The 23,921-nt window shown below is 48.5% G+C and overlaps 5 non-coding genes across 5 annotated transcripts; all 5 read right to left on the reverse strand.

The window, feature by feature from the left end:
• Positions 1-6,708: 6,708 nt before the first annotated feature.
• On the reverse strand, positions 6,709-6,780 carry TRNAA-UGC. The gene has a single exon. It is a non-coding gene; the product is annotated as a tRNA-Ala (tRNA).
• Positions 6,781-9,337: 2,557 nt separating this feature from the next.
• TRNAF-GAA lies at positions 9,338-9,410 on the reverse strand. Its single transcript has one exon. It is a non-coding gene; the product is annotated as a tRNA-Phe (tRNA).
• A 4,339-nt stretch (positions 9,411-13,749) lies between these two features.
• On the reverse strand, positions 13,750-13,821 carry TRNAA-AGC. The gene has a single exon. It is a non-coding gene; the product is annotated as a tRNA-Ala (tRNA).
• Positions 13,822-17,874: 4,053 nt separating this feature from the next.
• On the reverse strand, positions 17,875-17,946 carry TRNAA-CGC. The gene has a single exon. It is a non-coding gene; the product is annotated as a tRNA-Ala (tRNA).
• Positions 17,947-21,749: 3,803 nt separating this feature from the next.
• TRNAA-AGC lies at positions 21,750-21,821 on the reverse strand. The gene has a single exon. It is a non-coding gene; the product is annotated as a tRNA-Ala (tRNA).
• Positions 21,822-23,921: the final 2,100 nt, after the last annotated feature.

Genomic DNA, 23,921 nt, shown 5'->3' on the forward strand with positions numbered 1-23,921 from the left:
CTCTCTCTCTCCTAGAAATAAATTAAAAAAAAAACATTAAAAAATAAATAAATCTATGTAATCTTTCATATGAACGGACTAAAGGAACACAATTACATGATTATATCAACTGAAGTAGAAAAGACACTGGACAAAACTCTACAGCCCTTCATGATTTTTAAAACTCTGAAAAAAATAGTAATAGAAACTTCCTCAATTTGGTTAATGACATATACAAACAAGCAAACAAATAAACCAGAGAGATACAACTAACATTATATTTAATGGTGAAAGGCAAATGCTTGCACCCCAGAGAGGAATCAACACTGAGTTGTCTGTGCTCAGTGTTATTCAACATAGTGCTGGGAGCTCCAGCCGTGTAAGAAGGCATGAAAAGGAAATTAAAAGGAATACATATAGGAAAGGAAAAAAATTAAAGCCAACATCAGGGAAAATGACATAATCATCCATACAGAAAACCCAAGGAAGCTATGAAGGAAAAAATCCTCTTAAAACTAAAAAATTTAATTCAACAATGTCACAGCGTAATATAAATAGCATATGGAAATAAGCTGTATGTCTACATCTGACAATAACCATACGGACATAAAACTAAAAAGGCCTCTAGAGTAAATCCTGTGAATTCTCAACACAAGGAGAAAATTTTTCCTTTCTTTTCTTTTTAATGTATCAATATGAAAAGATGGATGTAATCACTTCACAATATATGCTGTGTGCCTTAAAACCTACACACTGATACATGTCATTTATTTCTCAATAAAACTGGAAAAATACACCACATATAATCTCCGACCAAAATGTAAACCTGACAAACACGTACAGGACCTGGATGCTGACAGCACATGACGATGACGGATGGAGTCCAAACAGCTTAAACCTGGAGAGACGCACTGTGTTCATGGCCTGCGACAGGCAGCACAGTAAGGGTGTCGGGTCTCCCCGGACTGATACACAGATTTAGTTAAATTCCTATAAAAATACAGCAAGACTTTTTGTAGCTACAGACAAGATTATTTTAAAAATTTATGCGCCTGGGTGGCTCTGTCGGTTAAGCGTCTGACTTCAGCTCTGGTCATGGTCACATGGTTCGTGGGATTGAGCCCCACGTCAGGCTCTGTGCTGATGGCTCAGAGCCTGGAGCCTGCTTCAGATTCTGTGTCTCCCTCTCTTTCTGACCCTCCCCTGCTCACACTGTCTCTCTCTCTCTCTCAGAAATAAATAAAACATTAAAAAACTTTTTTAAAAAGCTTATTTTAAAAATTTATATGGAAATTCAAAGGAATTTGAACGGCTAAAACAATCTTTAAAAATTTTTTTAAAAAGGATGCCTGGGTGGCTCAGTCAGTTAAGCATCTGACTTCGGTTCAGGCCATGATCTCACATGTCATGGGTACAAGCCCTGTGTGGGGCTCTGTGCTGACAGCTCAGAGCCTGGAGCTGCTTCAGATTCTGTGTCTCCCTCTTTCTATGCTCCTCCCCTGCTTGTGCTCCATCTCCCTCTCAATAGATAATAAATAAATAAATAAATAAATAAATAAATAAATAAAAACATTAAAAGAATATAGGAGAAAGAATCAGTCAACCTGATTTCAAAACTGTTGTATAACTACAGTAATTAACACTGTGTGTTGGTGAGTACTGGGGAGATAGGCAAAGGTTAATAGAGCAAAATAGGTAAATAAGTCCTTACAGGTGTTTTTGAAAAAGTTGCAGAAGTCATTCAATGGAGGAAAAATATACTTTTCAACAATGGGCCTCGGATCAATCTGACATCTACGAGTAATTAAAAAAATAAAAATTAAAGTAACCTCAATCTCAGTCTCATAACTTATACAAAAAAATAACTCAAAATGGATCATAGATAAAGATATAAAACTAAAATTTTTAGAAAAAGGATATGGAAGAAAATCTTTGGGATCTGGGGCTAGACAAGGAATTTGTAGAATAGATGCAGAAACATGATGCGAAAATCCTGTAGAAGTCCATTCTTCCTCCCTCCCTTCCCTCTTCTGCCGCTTCAGGTGCCTTGATTGATGCCGAGGCTCACAGAATAGACGTAGAAATAGGCAAGGTCATCAGAAGGGGTAAGACAGAGTCCCTGGAGAAGCAGGTTTGAGTCAGAGAAAAGTAAAAACTAAAAGTATAGGGAGTTGAATCGAGGTCCTCAAACATGGAAAACACAAGTTCTACCCTTGTCCAATGACGTCAACTCTGCGCCTAGATGAGGGGAGATTATTGCAAAAGGGGACAAGGCCCCAAATTCAGAAATCCGTTAAGTGTCCCAGAATCAAACAGAAAAGGCTTTTCTCTTACAGGCAAGGAGGGTAGACACAGCTGTAGCGAGGACTTTCACGGGAACGGGCGGGTAAGGGCAGTGGCAGCAAGGGGCAGGCGAAGGTCAGCTGGTTCCCAGGAGGCTGAGGTGGGGCATTGCCTGCTTTCCAGGGTTGCTCAGCCTGGGGCGGGGGGAGAACAGACCCCCGCGGGGAGGGGGGAAGCCTGACTAAAGCTTGGTCAAGATAACGCAGAGGGTAAGAAACGGGCAACTGTAACACGGGGTAACCACACTTCCGTAAGAGAACTCTGATTTTCTGAAGCTCTGGGTTCCCGCACGTGGTGTTAGCAGTGTTAACATAAAGGTGAGTCTGCGGTTGCTCTGGGAAGAGGAGCTTCAGAAGTGGAGGAGGGAGTGATGTCACTCTTTAATGTGCAGGATTTGGGGTGGACGGAAAGGACATATAATATAAAAGTGCAGCAAGTAATAGCTGCTTGCACTTGACGTTGCAATTCTAAACAGCCGCATTTTTACAGCTTCAGTCTTCTCGTATGGGTGCTAAGAATCGAGTCTTCTTGGCACTTTCTGATTTCCTCCAAAAATCTCTTACCCTACAGCGCAAGGATGCTGAGATTAAGCTTCCCGCTGCCTAAAGCACGTTTTGCGCCTATTTGCTCACAGAAGTAGGCCAGGCTTTGTTAGGGGGACGCTGGCGTCAAAACAGAAACTGAGCAATTCATCAGCACTTGTAAAACCTCTTTTTTGTGCGGCGCTAAGCGCAGAGGCCGCGTAGCAGCTGGGTCCGAGGTCGGGGGTGTAGACGGAGGCTCGGACGCACCGCAGCCTCGAGCTCAGAGCCGGGAGAGCCGTCCGAATGCGGCGGGGGCCGGGGGATGTGGAGACACCGACGGCAGCCAAGGTTATTCAGCAACGGGAGAAGCTGGAAGAGAACGCATGTCAGTCATTTCTGGGGGAGAACAGAGGGAGAGGGGTTTGGTTTGGGGCGTGTCGGATTCGAGACACGGAGCGCGTGGCCACGTCTCACAAACGCGGACGTTTCGCGGGTTCCGCCCCGGGTTCGTGCCGTCGCGGGTCCCGCCCCGGGTACGTGTTGGGGGTCCCGTCCCGGGTGCGTGTTGCGGGTCCCGCCCCGGGTTCAGGTTCGTGTCGGGAGCGCGGAGGCTCTGAGACTCGCGGAGGGCGAGGCGGGGACGCAGCGGAGGAAGCGCGGGGCCGGGTGGGGAGGGGGCGCATCCAGGGCGGCCGCACCCGCTGCGGGAACCTGAGCCCAGGGCGCGCTAACGGCCTCGGCCAGAGAGCCGTGTGACAGTCGTGTGACAGCCGTGTGACAGCCGCTGGGTTTAGGGGGAAACCCCAGGCCCCGGGGGGCCGGGAACTCTCGCTGCGTCAAAGCTGCGCTGATTCTGAAAACCTGCAGGCTGGTCAGGCCGAGGCCCGGGGACCCTGCAGCAGTGAGGCCGGTTCAGAGGGTGAGGGGACGAGGGGACGGGGCCGCGGGAAGTGGGGTCACGGGGCACCGAAAGCACCGAGTACGCGGTGCGGGAAGCGGACGGGGTAGTCGGGGGGCCCCGGGAGCGCGGAGAGCAGCGGAAGCGGGGTGGGGGGCGGAGGCCAGCGGAGGGTCGCGGGCAGCGGGAGGCGGGCGCCAGCGCTAGGGCGCGGGGCCTGGGACCTCGACTGGCGCACCGAGGCGGGAGGGGCGCCCCGGGGCGCGCGCGCGCGGTGGGGGGTGGAGGTGGGCGGAAGGCGCGTTCCGGAACCCGGAGGGAGCCGGACCCGAGTTTCCCGGGTGGTCGCGGGGTCGCAGCGGAGAGGGGGCGCGGCGGTCGGTGGGGACGAGCGTCTCGTCGGGAGTTGAGTGTTGCGGTGGAGCCGCGACAAGGCCGGAAGGCGGTAACTGGTAGTTGGGCCCAGAACGGCGTCCAGAACGGCGGGCGCCCGCGCGGCCCGCTGCCGACCTCGCCCAGGGCCGGCGGCGCGCGGACGCAGAGCAGCCTCTGCGGGGGCTCCGGCGCTGCCCGCTTCCGATTCCCGGGAGCGCGGGCGGGAAGGCCACGGCCACCGCGCGGTAGAGACCCTGGTAAGAGTGAAGAGTGTAGGGGACCAGGGTGTAGACGAGAGGCAGCAGGGCTGCGGGAGAAGCAGGGTTTTCCGAGGAGAGGGGAGGGGCCTGTGAGCCACCAAGTCTGCAGACGTAACCGGACGAGATATGTTGACTACAGTTCACTCCTAGTATAGCTTTCAGCAGTTTGACCCCAGACAAGAGAACGGGCCGTGTAGTAGGGCGGGAGACGCAGCCGGGGCCAGGGTCGCCACCGCTGGATGGAGACGACGGTCCCGGTCTTTGCTGTAGGGCTTGGAGTCCCCCAAGTTTGGCTTTCTGAGACACCCGGACAGTTTGATGGGATTCCCGTCATTTTGGCAGAGCGAGTCTCCTGGCGCCCGTTGGAGTTCATCCACAGAGAACTCCGGGGCGGGGGGGGCGGCGCCTGGAAACTCCCCTAAAGGATTGCCGTGCAGCTGCCGTGAATGTGGGAGTCTGCTTACCGCGCCCTAATTCCACAACCCTCTCCAATGTCCTTTTTTTTTTTTTATGTTTTATTTATTTATTTCTAGGAGAGAGAGAGACAGCGTGAGCAGGGGAGGGTCAGAGAGAGAGGGAGTCACAGACTGAAACAGGCTCCAAACTCTGAGCTGGCAGTCAGCACAGAGCCCGACGCGGGGCTCGAACCCACGAACTGCGAGATCATGACCTAAGCGAAAGTCGGACGCTTAACCGACTAAGCCACCCAGGCGCCCCCCCCCAGTGTCCTTTCTAACACCCCCACACAATATTTGCTTAAATACCTAGAGAAAACAAGCAGATTGGAGAAAATACATGGAATGAGCACGTTACCCCCCTCAAAAAATGCATCCTGGAACAAGTAATTGGCCCCAGATGCACCGCCAGGCAGCAGCCAGGCAGACTCCAGGCAGCCCCTCCAGAGTGACCGCCGTGGATATTTTCACTGGAGAAGGGAATCTGGAAGTAAAGACCTCCCAGCCTGGTGGAGGGTTAGAGTTACTGACTGGAATCAAATTTACTTTCCTCCCAAAGACAAATGATCCAGCAGGAAATAAGTCCACAGAGAGCAGCAGTTTTGGAGCCATCAAGCATCGGAATTCATTACAGGGTGCTGTTCTGCACTGAATTGCGTGCCTCCAGCTCCAAACCCGTATGTGGATGCCCTAACCACCCAGTGTGACTGGATCTGAAGATGGGCCTTAGGGAGGTAATACAGGTTAAATGAAATCATAAGGGTGTCTCCTTATAAGATCATGAGGTGGGTGTGCACAAAGGAAAAGCCACGTGAGGGGTCTGCAAAGAGGGAGAAGGAATGGGTAGCCTGGTAGAAAGGGTTCACCGGAAGCCAACCCTGCAGCACCTTGATCTTGGACTTCTGGCCTCCAGAGCCGTGAGAAAATAAAAATCTGTTGTTCCAGCCTGCGGTAATCTGTTACGGCGATGCGCGTACTAATAATGCAGATGCCACCAGTGGGTCAGAAACTCCTGGGACTTCCCTGGTCATGCAGAGCAGGGGTGAAAGGACAGAGGAAGTGCCACCCTTTACCTGCGGAAGCATCCAACACACCTGTCTTCTCATCACCTTTGCTTTGCGTTTCTTTCCGTTTGTGACAGAAAAACTTCTCCTACTTCCTCTTGTGGGGGTCTTCATTTTATGTTAATGAGGTTTCCAGGCAATGTTTTATTTAAAGGTGTTAAACAACGGTGAAAACGGGGTGAGTGAAGACATATAGGGAAACCGATATTATGGAATATCGATTGAGAATGCGTTGATCCACATGTATTTATTTCGTGTTTGGAAGGCCCCTAATGAAGTCCCTGCCGTCTTCCCCCCCCATCTCGCCCCCATCATCCAGCATCTGGCGGCTCGCTCACCCCCAAGGACTCAGGGTCCGCAGGTGCTGGGGGTCCTGATAGAGCAGCCAGGGGGGTAATGCTGCCCTCATTTTGCGTTTGGCCCAGAAAACAAAAAGAAGCAAAGAAAATGTAGGTAGGACGATGCTGTTTCTTCTTCGTTGTTGTATTCGCCTCTCTAATAATAGTACACAGTGGTAACCACGGTGAACGCTAGGTCATGTGCACGCTGTAACTGGGTTCGAGGAATGCTGTCACCCCCCAGCCGCGCCCACCGCCGGCCTCCCTGTGTCTTCTGTCCCAGTCGCCTTGGGTTGTGTGGAGGCTCTCAGCAAGGGATGGAGAATTCAAGACAATCCATTAGGTTATGTCTTTTCTTTCCGTATGTGCAGGAATTGAACAAAAAGTTAGGACTGCTAGATCGGAATTTCTTGAAGAATGGCTTTGAATGGTGTTAGGTTAGAAAGGGGAAAAAAAAAAAAAAGCTGCAGCCTGGAGGTGCCAGGGATCGAACCCGGGGCCTCATACATGCAAAGCATGCGCTCTACCACTGAGCTACACCCCCCTCTAGAAGGGCCGTTTGCTAAGGCTTATCTGAAAATAAGTTTTGTTTTCTGAGGCCCTGGATTTCTGCGCTTCCTGGTGGTTCGGTGTTATGAGGCTCCCGCTGCTGCTTTGGGCAGCAGACCTTCGGGAACGAAGGAAAGACACTGAATGTAGAACTTGAAAGGAAGGGAAGACATTGGAAACGTGTCAGATAATAACCACGAAGTGTCCCGTGCGGCTTTAACACGTGCTTACCATTTCCCTCTCCCTTTCCTGCCTAGGAATTAGTCAAGCCCCAGTTTTCAGCTCTTTCGCTTTCCTGCAGATTTATCTTACCCTGAGACACAAAGCTACTGAAAGTCAGCTTTTTCTTGTCTAAAATGGTTCATAATTTTGTTTGCTCCATTGGGATATTAAGTATCAGATTTCATAGGGAAAGGGTTTCACGACCCTAGAAGGAAACCCTAGAGCGAAGCATTCAGCATTTCACTTAAACGGTCGTTTCTCTTTAAGCTTAGGAGACCCTGACAATTGTTCCAAATCTTTTTCAAAAGGCATTCATTAGGCATGAACGCAACAGCTTTGGGGATGGTGGGAAATGTTGAATTGTGAGAGTGAGACCGAGGATAAAGGGCCACAAGATCTAAGGGTTAGGAAAAAATCTATTTCTTTATAGGATATGTCATGCCATTACTAAACAGAAGAAATACAGAAAAGAGGTTATAAAAATACTTTTGGTGGGGGGAGTAGGATTGGAACCTGAGGAAGATGAGCTAGCTTTGCTTATATTAAACTCAAGATACGTGCAGCTCTCTTGCAAGGATGCCACACAGCCAGCTCAGGCTATTGCCTGGGCTTCAGGCCTTTGGCTTGCAAATCATTGGGAGAGCCAAGAATGAGAAGCCAGATAAAGACCAAAAAGCTTGCTCAATTTTGATAGTCATTAAAAAAAAGTTCACTCCTGGACATTTCTTGAAGCCTGGGATTTATCATGGTTAAGACTGTGTTCTTTGAACTACATGAGAAGACTCTGAGAAAACTCATTTTCTGGTACCGGATTTAGTTAGAGTTAGTGGTTAACTCTCCTCATTCTGGTTTCCCCATTTATGAGCTTTTGCCAATATTGATAAAATGACAGTGAGTCCATTCTGAAATTGGAGGAATATGATTTGTCTGGCACACTAGTTTTTTTCAATTGGCTCATGAAATTTTTATTTTCTTGACTTTCTTTTGTTTCAATTTCAGTATGGTTAATATGCAGTGTTAAATTAGTTTCAGGGGTACAACATAGTGATGCAGCCATTCTGTGCTTTAGTCCGTGTTCATCAAGGTAAATGTCTTAATCTCCTTTACCTCATCCCTCCACCCACCTCTCTTCTAGTAACCATCAATTTCTTCACTATAGTTAAGAGTCTGTTTCTTGGTTTGTCTCTCCCTCACACTTTATTCATTTGTTTTGTTTTCTTATGTGCCAGACGTGAGTGAAATCATATGGTATTTGTCTTTCTCTGACTTCGCCTAGCATTATACCTTCTAGATCCATCCATGTTGTTGCAAATGGCAAGATTATATATCTTCTTTATCTATTCATCTACCCATGGACACTTGGGCTGCTTCCCTATTTGGCTAGTGTAAATTATGCTGCTATAAACAAAGGAGTGCACGTATCTCTTCAAATTAGTGTTTTCATATTCTTTAAGTAAATACCCAGTAGTGCAATTCCTGGGTCACAGGGTAGTTTTATTTTTTATTTTTTGGGTAGCCTCCATACTATTTTCTAGAGTGGCTGCACCAGTTTGCATTCCCACCAGCAGTGCCACAGGGATCCTTTTTTCTGTACATCCTTGCCAACATCTGTTATGTGTATGTCTTTGATTTTTGCCATTCTGACAGCTGTGAGGTGATATCTCATTGTGGTTTTGATTTGCATTTCCCTGATGATCAGTAATATTGATGTGTAATATTTATGTGTCGGCCATCTGTATGTCTTCTTTGAAGAAATGTCTGTTCATGTCTTCTACTCATTTTTCTAATTGGATTATTTGGTTTTCCAGTGTTGGGTTGTATAAGTTCTTTATACGCGCTTATATCCACATAATAATGGATACTCTAGACTTTCTGGTTGCAGAACTGTCCTTGCATCCCCCCCCCCCCCCCCCCCCCCCCCCCCCCCCCCCCGCACACCACATTCTCCTACATACACTCCTTTTCTCCAGGTCTCTGCAATTGTTGTGACTAAAACATCTCTCTCTCTCTCTCTCTCTCTCTCTCTCTCTCTCACACACACACACACACACACACACACACCCATCAAGACAGAAATGAGTCATAAGGGTAATGGCATGTAACATACTGGAATTTCTTAGGCTGTAAAACTAAATGAAATCTTCACCTTGTCAGTTAATGTTTCATCAGGGACCTCGGCCAATAGGAGCCAAGAGAGTGTGACAAACGTGAACTCACACTCCATGATGGGATTTGCAAAAAGAAGCGAAAGTTGTAGTTCCACGTTCACTTTTTGGGGTTGGGCCCCCGCCGTATACAGGGGTTATAGTTACACCGGAGCAAAACTGAGCTGCCGAAACCCGGGATCGAACCAGGGACCTTTAGATCTTCAGTCTAACGCTCTCCCAGCTGAGCTATTTCGGCCTCTGGCGAGAAGTTTCTTAGTCATTCCTCCACATTGTTAAGCTTCCACCGCGGGACCAGAGACCTTCTCCGTGTCCTCTCTCACTTTACTCGGTGGCATCCGCACCCCTGGAGGTGGGGTCTCCGCGGAAGCCCTGGAGATTGGAGACTGTCAGAGGCTGAGCCGGCTCCAGCAGGTCCAGGGGTCCCTGAAGGATGGACGGTGTCCGCGCGCGCGCGCGAGAGAGCGCACTCCGGAGATTCTTTCAGATCACCAGGCAGGCATCTCTGTCCTGTTGGTTTTTGTATCTTTATTTAAAGGTTCAGCAACAAGATGAAGTCAAAGAAAGGACTTTCTTACAATGGGAGGCCTTTTGTGATATCAATAGTAGAATTATTCAGACCAAGGAAATAACAGAATGTTCTTAGTAAAAAAAAGGATAACATATAGGTCAAATTGAATATAGATAAGTTAGGAGTATTTTGTCTGGCTCTCAAGAGGAAGAATATTTCTGAATTGATTTGTTTGTGGAGACTAACATGGGGACCCTGAATGGGTCAGTCTTTTGCCCCTGGGTTATGTTTTAGCTACTGTTATCCATCCTCATCCCAGCTGCCAGTGTAAGTAGAAAGTAGGCCTTGAGGAAGGGACTGATATGTTTCACCAATTAGCAAAGATATACGTGGTAACTATGTTTTGCTCTTAACCCCAAAATAGGCCCTTGGTCTCAGGGCCAGGCTCAGTTGTAATTCTTGTGTTCTTAACCCGCTAAGTCTCCCATCTGCAAGGCCCATAGGAAGAGCCTTTTGACAATCGCCCATAGAGCTTTCATCTAAAATCTCTTTTGTAAAAGCAGGAATATGCTTTTCCTTATGAGGTATCTGTATTCAGAATATGGGCCTGATATGGAATATTGTGAGGCCTGGTCAATACCAGTAGGCTTATATCCAACATGACCCAATAGTAGTAGAAGGAGATCCCAGTTTTCATTTCTCCTGGTAGGAGCTGCAAACATTGCCACCTCCTTGCTGTGATTGCCATCCAGAGAGGCCCGTGTGGCTCCCAGCAGGAGACCGCGGGTGAGCTGGGGGGGGGGAGAGGGCGAGGGGTGAGGACCAGAGAGAGGGGGAAGAGGAAGGGAGGAGGGGAAGGAGGGGGAGGGGGGAAACAGGTCAGCAGGTGTTTCCTGCGGGGTCGCCTTGGGGTCTTCCACATGCAAACACTGCTCGGAAAGGAAGGGAATTCAACACGGAATTACCGAGTCTTCTCCCGGTTCTTTCTCTGTCTTCCTCCTTAAGGACAGGGCGGCAGGAACAGGCTTAGTGGGCACGTGGGTGTGTTGACTGGCTTCTTGCTCCAGGTTGAGGAAATCCGAATCGAGCCGTCTGTTTCTTTCCCTGTCTTCCCAGAGCGGACACCGCAGGCGGCCGGGCGGAGACCCGAGGGCGCAGACCCAGGGCGGAGAACCAGGGTGGACACCCAGGGCGGAGACCCCGGGCGCAGACCCCGAGAAGAGACCCCGGGCGGAGACCCCGGGCGCAGATCCTGGGCGCAGACCCGGGGCGCAGGTGCGCGCGGCACTGGGGACAACCCGCCGGATAAGGCCCTCCCTTCCGCCACAGCCTGCAAGTCGCGTTATTGAGAAGAACCAGGGACAGGACTGCGGGAGCCTGCAGGCAGACGCGAGGGCCTGCTTGGAACCAGCTCTCCAGGAACCGGTGAGCCCCCTGAGCCACACCTCTCACTGCGGAAGTGCCCTCACCCCCCTTGAAACATTAGCCATATATCCGAGGAGTCTTCACGGATGGAAAATCCACGGTGCCAAACCCCACTGCTTCCTAACCCTCTGCGCTACATCCTGCTCTGCACGTGTGAGAGGAAGGCGGGCCAGGCGCCGCCTCTGCTCCAAGACTTCTGGCCCCATCGGGCCCTTCCAAGGCCCCGCCCCGCCCCAGGCCCCGGGGGCGTCTTTTCTGCTAGGAAAAACCACGAAGATCTCCGATGGAACTTTCCCCTGTGTCAACTCTCTCCCCTTCTTTTCTTTTTTCCTTTTCTTGAAAGTCTGTCAAGTCTCAGAACCTTTTTAGTCAAGTCTGAAGAACCTTTACAAAACACTAAGGAAAAGGCTAAAATCTCAAAAAGAAAGCGCAAATTAACATGCGCTTCAGAAAAGAGGAGCCCCAGAGAGCCAGTAAGCGATTTAAAAGGTACTCAACATCTTTTGCTAGCAGGGAAATTCAAATTTAAAAATAGTGAAATACCCCTCCTCGCCAGCAGTATCAGGTTCTGCTGACGATGTGAAGCAACTAGAAGTCTCAGGCGTTGCTGACCAGGATGGAAACCGGCACACCCACGTTGGGAAACTATTTGAAAAAATTTTTTTAAGATTTTAGTTTTAATCTCTACACCTAAAATGGGGCTCGAACTCACAACCCCAAGATCAAGGGTCGCGTGTTCCACCAACTGAGCCAGCTGGTGCACTAGAAGTATTGGCTGGAACTAAATATGCATATAACCTGTGATCCTGAGACCACCACCGTGAGTGTGCCTAAGAGAAAATTTCCCTTGTGGAGGGGAGCAGAACTGCCATCCCAAAACATTGCCACTTTGGTGTCTTGATTATTTTGAATTAAAGGTACCTGAGAAACAGCTTCGCCCGAGAACACCCTGATTCTCCTTGGTGATATCAGTCTGCCCTGTGCCAAAAGGGTAGAAGGCACCTTAGCACCAGAGACAGGGGGCCTAGGGCAGAGAGAGCCAGATAAACACACTTCATTCCTTCTCCACTAGTCACCACCCCAAGCCCAAACCCCTTTGTCTTGTCACTCCTTTGAGTTTCCTGTTTCTGTGGGGCTCTTATATATAAAAAATTAAATTTCTTTTTCTCCTATTAATTTGTCTTACATTGTTTTTTAAAAAGTGTTGTTGAATTTGCTCATGAATGTTAAAACTACATAATCTGTCATTTTCCGTCAGTGTGTGACTCACATGTCCCACACCTATTTTAAATCACAGAGCATTAGCATAAACCCAATTATTTGAGAAACTGAGAGAAGAACTTGAATTAAGAGTACAAATGTACAACTTAGAAACATCCCTACTTATCTTAGAAGTCTTACATAAATCACTAGACCAGTCAAAGAACCTAGAAGGGGAGAAGGGAAAATGTTTCACCTACACTTGAAAGACATGCACAGGCTGTGTTAGACCTTCAGCCAAAAACTCAGAACACTCACAATGTGCATCAGCAGCAAAAGGAGTTAATACGTTGTGATGTACAGCTTCCATACGATGGAATGCCTCCAGGGCAATGAAAACTGCTATGAGCATCAATATGGATGAATCTAATTTTTTTAATGGAGTGAAATACCTAAATGAGTACATATTATATGATTATATTATTTCAAAACGCAAGAAAAACTAGTCTCGGATGGTAGAGGTCAGAAAGTGGAACACAGTGTGATGAGGCCAGGAAGTTTCTGGGAGCTGAAAAGTCTCCAGACTTTGCCTGTGGTGTTGGTTACTGGGATGTGTGCATAGTCACAGTCCATCAAGCTCATTCATTAAGATTTATGCACCTTACTTCACATTAATTAACCCCCAACTTCCATAACAAGGAAAGAAGAAAGAAGGAAGGCTGGAGGAATTGCTACTATTAGAGGTGGTTAGTTAGGCCCTAAGAGGAAGCCTGGAGGCCAGCACTGAGGAGGCCATGCCCAGCTGCTGGGAGGGTCAGAGGCCTGTCCCGCCTCACTCCACGAGAAATCCCGTTACACCAGAAGGGCCCCAGATGGCAGGGCCAGGACTGGAAGCCCCTGCTCAAATAAGAAAGAAAACCCTAAATCCTGCTTCCAAGAAATTCCCACCCCAAGCAATGGATACTCCAACCCCTTGTTAACAACTATCAATAAAGACAGAAACTCCAACCCCTTGGGCTCACCCATTCTCACATCTCAAGAGTGTACCCACTTCAATAAACTTTCCTGCTTGCACCCTCCCATCCACTGTGGTGTCTCCTCTTGAATGCGACATCATTTCCACGGGCTGGGTCAGGGATCAGAGCCTGGGATCTCTCCGGCTCACCTGACAACACTATCCTCTGGCATCTGGAGCCTATTGATGGTGGCCGGCGTGCTAGCAATGGCTGAGAGTGCTTGCACAGATTGAGTGAATAATTGAATAAACAACAAATTATCTGTGAATGAGGTGGGCCACCTCCCTGTGTCCCAAAGAGGTTAAGAAGGAGCGGCAGGCAGCACTTGAAATTTGACAGATACTTGGAAGGCAGCAATCCAAGTTTGACATTGGCAGATCAGGGAGGTGTTAGTAGAAGTGCAGGTGGAGAAGAGGAAACAAAACTGGAGGTGCTGGGGATTGAACCCAGGACCTCGTGCATGCTAAGCACGCGCTCTACCACTGAGCTACACCCCCTCACTGTGGAGGTGGGCCTTGAAGACCTCCTATGGCCCCCTTGTAACTGCAGTTTCCGGACTTCAGGGTTAAGTCATCCAAGCAAAGCCCTTTATGTTTAGTTCCACTCTTTCTCCACTTCCTACACTACATCCTCTCTGAGGCTTGGCTGCCCCAGGACTAAAGGCGCCTCAGTTCCTCGTTCACGGTTAGCTCATGATCAGCGCTTCTCAGAGTCTGCCTCCCCTGGGATCAGACTGCCTGCAGACTCTTCCAATCCACCACGATGCTTCCGGGGACACGACATTCTCTTGCAGTGTTTCTGAGTATTGTTTTTGGTATTCTTTTGACTCTTGGATACATCGATGTTTTATATAGTAAAGAAAAAATTAAGACTCCCTCAAGGGTGTGTACAAATACACTAAAACTGAATATAAACAGAAGCAAATTGAACATAACATAACCACATGGAGAGAAAATGAACAGATCCAAGTAAATGTTCTACACAGTATTTTGTCTTAATTGCAAAGACAGAAAAAGCAAACAATATTAACCTCTATGTAGCAGGGTTATCATTATTTTTTGTAGTGTGTAAGGGTATAGCAATTCTGCTATTTTGTGTGAATTTTATGTATTTTTATTTATGTGTGTGAATTTCTTTTGTGTGTTGGAAAAGTGAATACACAGTTGGTGTTGGAAATCAAGGCTCTCTCGTTAGAGAAGGAAAAAGGGAAGGAACAGTCCTGTTGGCTCTGGATGGGATTAGAGCTATCAGCTTGTAATTATATATATATTTGTCATTTCCCCCCCAGATCTGTCTGCTAACAGGGCCTAGAAGAAATGATACTTCTGTAACAAAAAGCAATACTAGCCCATTAAAAAATGGTTTTTAAATACCATTCCCCACTAAAGGGAACCAGATACTTTTAGGGAATCACTGACTCTCAGACAGGACCAGGGCAAGCACAAGATGAACCCGAGATATCTTTCTGTACTAGAATGTAGGTGCTTAAAAATGGAGGAGCAATTCAAAAGGATCCAGAGGCCAACTTGAAGGGCCTCTCACTGGTCAAATTGGAGACACTTCCACATGAATGATGACAACAAGTGATTATAATCCTTGGACACTTAGTCCATCAACAGACGAATGGATCAAGAAGATGTGGTTTATCTATACCATGGAATACTACATGGCAATGAGAAAGAATGAAATCAGGCCATGTGTAGCAACATGGATGGACCTTGAGGGTGTTCTGCTGAGCGAAATAAGTCAGGCAGAGAAGGACAAATACCATATGATTGCACGTATAGGAGGATTAGGAGGAACTTAACGGAGGACCATGGGGGAGAAGAAGGGGGGAAATGGTGGGGGAGAGGGAGGGAGGCAAACCATGAGAGACTCTTGAGTGCTGAGAACAAACTGAGGACTGATGGGTGTGGGGAGGAGGGGGGAGATGGGCATGGAGGAGGGCACTTGTGGGGATGAGCACTGGGTGTTATACGGAAGCCAACTTGACAATAAACTATTTGTAAAAAAATAAAAAATAATAATCCTTGGACACTTAAATAAATAAATATGGAAGAAGTGAAAGTTTTCCTTACAGTGATGTGTGAACTAATAATAGAAGTAATAATAAGATTAGAAAATTTCCACTTGGCCAGCATCAGAACAATAGAACAGGCAAAATTCATAAATCAATGTAAAAGCCATAGGTAAAATTTTGATGATGATCAGAATATTTATACAGTCTCAGAGCATTTACTTCTGGGTTTATTAATTACAAGGGGGAAACGATCTTTTTAAGGGGAATAAACCTGGGAAACACAACCTTAACCAAGTGATCAAAGCAAATATGACTAATAAGCCTCCTGGTGTGATGGAGGGAAACGTCATTCCTGTGACATTCCCCCCAAATATTCACAACCCAAATCCAGTCTCATCACAACATAAACTGAGGAACATGTCGATCTCATGAAAGACAAGAAGCATGAGAAACCATTCCAGATTTTAAAAGTCTAAAGAGTAACTAAATTCATACACGATGCTGTAATGGACCCTAGTTTGGGACAGAATTTCTATAAAGGAATTTAATGGGAAAATTAAAGTTAATAAGACTGTATATTAGATAATACTATTTAGCCATTGTTAAATTTCCTGACTTCAAATTTTGTGCTGTGGTAAAGAAATGTCCTTGCTCTTAAGAAATACATGCCAAAGTGTATAATAAAAAGATTATTATGGAAGTTTACAATAAAGAGATTGTGGATAAGACACAGCATCCAAAAGTGGCTTTGAAATAGTTTAGAAAAATAATCTCTCTCTCTCTGGCTCTCTCTCTGTCGACAAAATGGATAGATAGATAGATAGATAGATAGATAGATAGATAGATGATAGATATAGATAAATAGGTAGATAGATAGATGATAGATAGATAGATAGATAGATAGATAGATAGATAGATAGTATTTATTGGTTGTTGAGGGAGAGGCAATGTGGTGCTCTGAAATGATCTCAACATTTGGACAGTACGTGCTTCTCGGGGGATTCTCATCCTATTGAAAATACTGCTAACCAGAGACAAAGGTGTGAATTTGCCAATTTATAGTCAGAATTTAGCAGGTGTTTTGCTCTGCTTCCCTCTCACACTCCTTGCTTGTGAGTTACTCACCTAAGGATATCTGAAAGGGATGGGTTTCTTTCTCCAGAGCTGGGAAGCAAGGAGGGGGTTGCCTGGTTGGGAAGAGACAATGAGGATGGGAGACAGAACACTGCCCCCTCTGTTATTCAGTGACTGTCATGCGCACAGATAGTTTAGGACGGAAACCATAACAGCCCTTCAGTGGGGCCGTCAGTGCACTAGAATTTTGAGGAACGCCTGGAAGGTGCAGAGTGGGACCTTGGACAAGAAATGGTAGAGGAAATGGCTGTTTTTCACTGTAGCGAAAATGCCTTAGACACCTGCGAACCATGTCTTCTTGTTTTGGCTAATAGTTTCCATTTCGACACAAACCAAGAAGTTTTCTTCTGCCATCTCTTCATAGTAGCATGGTGGGTGTTAACTGACATTCCTGGGTGTACTTTATTGTAGAGATTTTATTATTTTTTTAAGTTTATATATTTATCTTGAGAGACACAGTGTGAGGGGGGGAGGAGCAGAGAGCGAGAGAATCCCAACCAGGCGCCACCCTGCCAGCACAGCGCGCGACGCGGGGCTCGAACCCACAAACCATGAGACCGTGACGCGAGCCAAAGTCCAGCGCGGAGCACTTCGCCGACGGGGCCCCAGGAGCCCGTATCAGGCGCCCAGGTGCAGGGATTTTAAGAGAAGGGGTGATTCAAGGAAAGGAAATCGGATGGTACGAACCAGCAGTTGGGCACGTGCAGGCTGCCGAGTCCGTTAAAGCGGGTATTTCGCACCGTCTGGCAGGATTCTGGCTCCTCTGTGTTGTTCTGCGGCCCCGGCCACCCACGTACCTCCTGTGTCAGACCTCAGGGGACGGAGAGAAGCGGCGTGTGGTCTCCTCAGGCCTCCGTGTTCTCCTCTTCCGCGCGTCCTTGTCTCAGCAGCCGAGGAAACAGGGGACACCATGGCGCGTGTTACTCTGACGGCGGGCGTGTGGTGCGGCGAGGAGGGTCCCGGGCGGAACCCCGGCCCGCAGCGGCCGCAGGCGTGGTTCCCGGGCGCGTGGGCCCCCCGAGGGCGCGGCGGATCGGGGTGGCCTCGCAGGGGCGAGGCCGGCGGGGCCGGGGGGGGCAGGGGCGGGGGCATGCGGCCGGGGGGGGGGGGGCGCGCGGCCGGGCCCCCGCAGCTGGGAGCGCCCCCCGCCGCGGGCTCGACGCCTGCGGGCTCAGCCTGCGCGTGCGCAGTGACGCGTCACCCCTGCGGGCGGGAACTGGCTGCGCGCTCTCCTCTGCGCGCGGCTTTGAGGCTCTTGGCGTCTAAGCAGAGTCAAAATGAACGTCTTGGGTCATGTGTTTGGTTTTCTGTTTTTTGGCGGCTTTTCTGGCCGCCGGGAGAAAAGAGGCAGGAGTTAGGATAGCACAATCCGCGGCTCCTAAAGAAACGAAGGGACTGGAGGTGCCGGGGGTCGAACCCGGGGCCTCGTACATGCGAAGCACGCGCTCTCCCACTGAGCTACACCCCCCGGCCGCGGGGGCCTCCCCGCACGCGTCTCCAAGGCCAGGAGGCGCCGCAGGCGTGGGGACCGCGGGGGGGCGGGGCGGGGGGGCTTAGCCAGCTCGAAGCGGAGCACAGCATATGGAAAGCATTTGCCATACACCCGGCCGGCCCTTCCCTGGATTAAACACGTTTTGCCATTCGCTGTGCGCCTCGCAGGGGAGGGAAGGGCAAGATTTTCTGGGGAACCCCCAGGTGAGCATGCAAACCTCAGGCGGTTCATTCGGCGATTCGTGGCTAAGAGTCGTTGGGACTGATCACAGCCGGAAGGCGACCGAGCGGCTAAACCGGAGGGCGCGCCCGGGAAATACCGGGCTTGGTAGCCGCTCGGGGATGGGGGTTTGCAGAGCGAGACCCAGAGGGAGACGCGCGAAGGGACCCGTCTTTCAACGGCCCACAGGTTTGCGGTCCTTGTTGATCTTCCGGAGAATGGGGGCGGAGGGGTGGAGAGGAAGGGGTGGGTGTGGTTCGGGGCGTGTGGAATTTAAGGAATCCACCTCCAAGGTTGGCCTGGGGGTGCAGCCCAGTGAGCCCCGCCCAGTGCCCAGACCTGACCGCGGAGGTGCGCGTGAGCAGAAGGCACAAGTACGGAATGAGAACTGAGTGTCCCCGGAGATGTGGACCCAGGAACTAATTTACTGAAGGCTCTGGAAGCGGGGGTCTGGGGGTGGGTCGGGGGAAGACTTCTTCCCAGATTGACCTTGAACCCTACGGTTCACACTGGTTAGCCCTGCGGCCTTGAAACTTCCACGGAAGACCCCAAAAAAGACTCATCTTCTGGTAGTAGACTCCTAGTTGGTCTCTTTTCTTCATCTTACGTCCTTTTAAGTAAGTATGTCATTGAGTCTCTTGACGTTGAAAGGACATTATTGTTTTGGCAGAATTTCTCTCTTGGATGGCTCATGGGGCTGCTGGACTAGAGAGAAGGAAACCGAAGTGGCAGGTGTCACTGGACTTGAGTGCTGGGGAAGTGCCCCCCACTGAACTCTGCAAGCTCTTGTTCGTGTGTGTGCGCAAGTGTAAGTGTTGTGAGGATGACTGGAATATTACCGAGGCTGTTCAGTGGTGTGAAAACACAATTGTGAAAGCTCCCCAGGGTCATCCAGCAACTATCCCCCGAATCGCTTCCGGAGAACCCTGCATACTGGTGGGAGTACTAGAAGTTGTTCACAAAAGGGCTTGGGTTCTTTTTTCTGTTTGTCCTAAGGTACACTGAATACCACAACTGTTAATCAACGTTCTTTGACAACATTCACACTCTCCATCCACAGCATGATTGAAAATACCTATTCAGGGGGAAATAGTAGGATGAGTTTCAAGTAGGATTCTTCTAGTGAAATAACCATTTATCTCATAAAATAGAACTCAGAACCTGAAGACACATGAAGCGCATTTCCAGTGCCTCTAGGACCAGGTTGGGTAACTGTAAATGACTGGGTGCCATTTTTAAAAAGTTAGCAGAGCAACAGGAGTGCATTTTTTATACAAGGAGGTTTTGTGCTCTGGAATTCCAATCCACACTTAGGACGTGTGTGTGTGTGTGTGTGTTTACAATGTCTCACCTTGTTACCATGGACAGGGAGGATTAGTTATACTGCTCTAATAAGTTTCCTACCTTGACTGAATGTGAAGAAATTTTCTACACTAGGCAATAAGGGATTAAATCATCTTTTTTTTCCCTCCAATTAAATGTGCCTGTGGGGGGAAAAAAATAAAGGAATGCCAGGGCGCCTGGGTGGCTCAGTTGGTTAAGCGTCCGACTTTGGCTCAGGTCGTGATCTCATGGTTTGTGGGCTCGAGCCCCGTGTCAGGCTTTGCGCTGACAGCTCAGAGCCTGGTGCCTGTTTCAGAGTCTGTGTCTCCCTCTCTCTCTGACCCTACCCTACTTATGCTGTCTCTGTCTCTCTCAGAAATAAATAAAACATTTTAAAAAATAAATGAAGGACTGCCTTTTGAGTTAGAGTATCTACACAGCCTAAAGGATCATGTCTGCTCCCACATTCCTGTGCAGCCGTGGTCCTGCCCAACTGCCTCCTCCCGCATGTTCACAGATGGTCCCACACACGGCCACATCTCCTTTTCTCTACATTTCTTAATCTGTAATTTCTCCCTTAGAAAGCTAAACAAAAGATAAGCTTGTTGAAAGATAGAACACCCAAATAAAACATGGTTGCATTTCCAGAATTACCTACAATGTACTTTAAAATGAGTCACTCTTATTTGGAGTCAAAGTTAGACACAACTTGCTCTCAAAGAAGTACCTCAGGCAGCACATACTTTCTCATACTAAGCTCTTGGATTTTTCCTCATACTCTCTTCCCCTTTAAGTTACAGAGGTGGGTTTCTACGGAGAAGTCTATGGTTGGAAGGAAGGAAGGAAGCATTTTTTTCCCTTTTCCTTCCCCTCCTTTTTTTTTTCCCCATTTGGGCTGAGCCCTAATATAATACAGAAGAGCAGTGGTGATAATTCAGGATATTCTTTCTCATGTTATGTCTCATTTCTTTTTGCAACTTGATGAATTCCCATAGTCTCCTGACATGGTGGGTACAAGTGGCGGGAAGACACTGTGAAATTGTACCTTGAAAACAAGAAGAGGGAAAACATGACACAACAGAAGGTGAACTATTGTTCTCATTAAGAAGGTCTGGGTTCTGAGCACTACTTCTGAATCTTTTATGGACACATAACTCCCAAAGCCAAGACATCTTAACTTGAGAAAGAATTTTCCTTGGAACTTATTTTCTCCTTTGAAAATTCCCTAATCACAAAAAATAAAGAAAGAAAGGAAAGGGAAAAAAAAGAAAATTCCCTCATCCCTTCACAGGGAAACTTCTGACATTATGTTTGTCCAGGGAACCAGGCTTTCCCAATCCCTGAATCCTTCAGCCCACACTTCCATTGTGGTAGCTAAGAGTTTGGGATCTTCAAAATCTATCACAGGGCTGAGTACACAAAAGGGAACTTTGGTATTAGCCAAATTATTAATTTTGGTATTAATACCAAAGCTCCTAAAGATTTGGTGAGGACGAGGCAGCTCTGAGTATGGAAATGATTACAAGATATTATCCTATTTTAAATGTTGCTGAGCACAAAGAAAGATACAAACTTCCCAGTATATATTGGAAGTTAGCACAGCGTTGATTGCAAAACTTGCACATTTTTGTTAAAAGGAAAAATAAACTTCATCTCAAATTCAATTTTGTATGTAGACTCAGAAAATATTAATTCATATTATATTGCCATGGAAGAGAACAAGGTCGATTATTAGACCATACAAAGGTTCTACGATAGAAGCACATTTTTGCCATTGTATTTCCTACATTGGAATAGAAAACTGGAAAGAAATTAGAATACAGGCATGCATTTATAATCTATACCCCCTGAGCCACGTCCCAGCACCCAAACCAAGCGCTTCCCAAAGCTTCGTGTGCAAAAGGAATCAGTTAGGGATCGAGGTTGTGGTTGAACGGGTCTGCGCCGGGGGCAGAAGTTCTGCGTTTCTCATGAGCTCGCAAGGGCCACCACGCGTGGTGCGAGGACCGCACTGACGCGGGAGCACCTGCCTCGGGCCGGGTCGCCGGGGCTGCGGGCGCGGCCGGAAGCAGAGGAGCGGGAAGCAGGCGTGGGAGCCCGCGTTCTCCCGGTCGGCCCCTCCGTCCTCCCCTCTCCTTTCCTGCCTTGTGACTGCTGCTGCAAGACAGAAGCGAGGCGACAGCTCCCCCTGCCTGCGCCGCCCCGACCCAATCTGGGGGGAGGACCCGAAGCAAAAGTGGAGGTGCCGGGGATTGAACCCGGGGCCTCGTGCATGCTAAGCACGCGCTCTACCACTGAGCTACACCCCCGCGGGAAAGGCGTGCTCCCGGGAGGCTATTCAAGGGCAGTGCGGGCGCTGGCGACGGGCTCCGCGCGGGCGACGCCCCGCGCGGCGGCTCGGAAAGCTCGGGGCCGCAGGAGCCGGCGTCTCGCTCCGCGGAGCGAGGAGTGAAGCGCGCTGCGGCCGGAGCCCGGTTGCCGGGGATCGCGCGCGCGGAGACGGCCGAGGGAGCTCGGGCGCGGCGGGCGGCGCGCACGGCCCACACCCGCCCCGCCCCCCGCCGAGGCCCCGCCCCCACCGAGGCCCCGCCCCCGCCGAGGCCCCGCCCCGCCGAGGCCCCGCCCCGCCGAGGCCCCGCCCCCGCCGAGGCCCCGCCCGCCCCGCCGTCCCGCGCGCGCACCTGCGGCACCTGCGGCACCTGCGGGACGAGGGCGGCTCCTCCCAGAGGACGAGGGGTGGCGCCGCAGCTCCTCGGATCCGAAGCCGGAGGGACGCGGGGAACGGAAAGGAGGGAGTGCTGAGAAAGACGAACGCAAAAAATAACAACTTTTTTAAAAGTGGAACTACTAAAGAACCTAGATATTCGAAATGGCAACAGAATAAATTCCGGCTAACCTGATTAAGAGAAAGTAAGTGCCAGTACATAAAATCAGGGCCGCAGGAAGTCACCATCAAAACAAAAGAGCTTTTAAACGGTCGTGAGAAGCATCGTAGCACAGCTCAGCAAATGATTTCAAAACTTAGATGAAGTGGGTTTGGTAACACCGCATCCAAGTTAATCCTTATAGAGACAGGACGTAGACAAGCCATTACTCTAGAAAAGCAGAAAGCAGTTGAACAGGCATACCCCCAAAAAGGGCACCAGGCAAAAATACTTTCACAAGCAAATTCTACCAAACTGTTAAATATCAGAAAGTCATGATGCTACTTAATCAAAGCATAGAAAAAGAAGAAAAACTTCCTATTCTTTACATAAAGTGTTCATTTCACCACAAGCTTTTTCGGTTTGCACCAAAAATTAAAACTATAAGTCTATTTCACATAATACAGGATGTCCATCTGGGGGCTATTCCAGAAATGCAGAGATCACTCATCATTAAGAAAGACACTGACAAAGATTCCCTTCTCCACCTGAGTCTACACAGGGTCCCCTGCTCTCCTTTTCAACTAGGCTTTGACTTTTGGACTTCCATTTTCATCTCTGTGTTGTTCAGTTTTTGCAAGAATCCTTAGTTGGGTTAGTTAGATTCCCCCATCCTCCGGATCTGATCACCTTCCACACATAATTGGGCTCCTCACTCTCCATCACCCAGGTGATGGATGGTCACCTTGGCCAGCTTCCAGCAAGAATCCTGTTAGGTCCATTTAGCTGGAACCTCTCCTTATACCTGATGTTTCCTTTTAGGGACTTTCTATCTGCTGATGGACCCCAACCCCACTCTTGACTCTAAACTCCCACTTGCCAAATACTGTATGTGGAATTAGTCCAGTTCTATACTGAGGCCTCTTTCCCTTTATTACAATACTCCTGAATAAAGTCTGTTTTTCCTGCTATTATAGCTACTATCCAGCTTTGGCTTATCTTTAACAACATTAATATAGACCAAACCATGCACGATTATCTCTATAGGTTCAGAAAAAGCATTTGACAAAAGACAACATATATTTAATATTGTAGTGGATTGAATAGTGTCCTTCAAAAGTTCGTGTCCACTTGGAAGCTGAAAATCTGACCTTATTTAGAAATAGGGTCTTTGTAGATGGACTTAGGAGGAGACCATATTGAAATATGATGAGCCCTAAATGCACTGATTGATGTCCTTCTAAGAAGAGGAAAGCATGCCAGAGACAGAGACACACAGGGAGAAGGAGGCCACACCGCGGTGCAGGCGAGATTGGAAGTGGAGGGGTTCCAGGGGCCACCGGAAAGGAAGACGAGGCAAAAAAGGATGGTCCCTGGAGACTCAGAGGGAGCATAACCCAGCTGACACCTGATTTTGTACTTCCGGCCTAGATGACTGTGGGAGAAGACATTCCTGTTGTTTTAAGCTACCAGGTTGGTGGTAATTTGTGACAGCAGCCTTAATAAACTAATACAAATATGCTGAAAACACTCGATTAAAAAATT

This window comes from Hyaena hyaena, unplaced genomic scaffold, assembly GCF_003009895.1.
Source record: "Hyaena hyaena isolate Hyena2069 unplaced genomic scaffold, ASM300989v1 scaffold_637, whole genome shotgun sequence".
NCBI classification, from domain to species: Eukaryota; Metazoa; Chordata; class Mammalia; order Carnivora; family Hyaenidae; genus Hyaena; species Hyaena hyaena.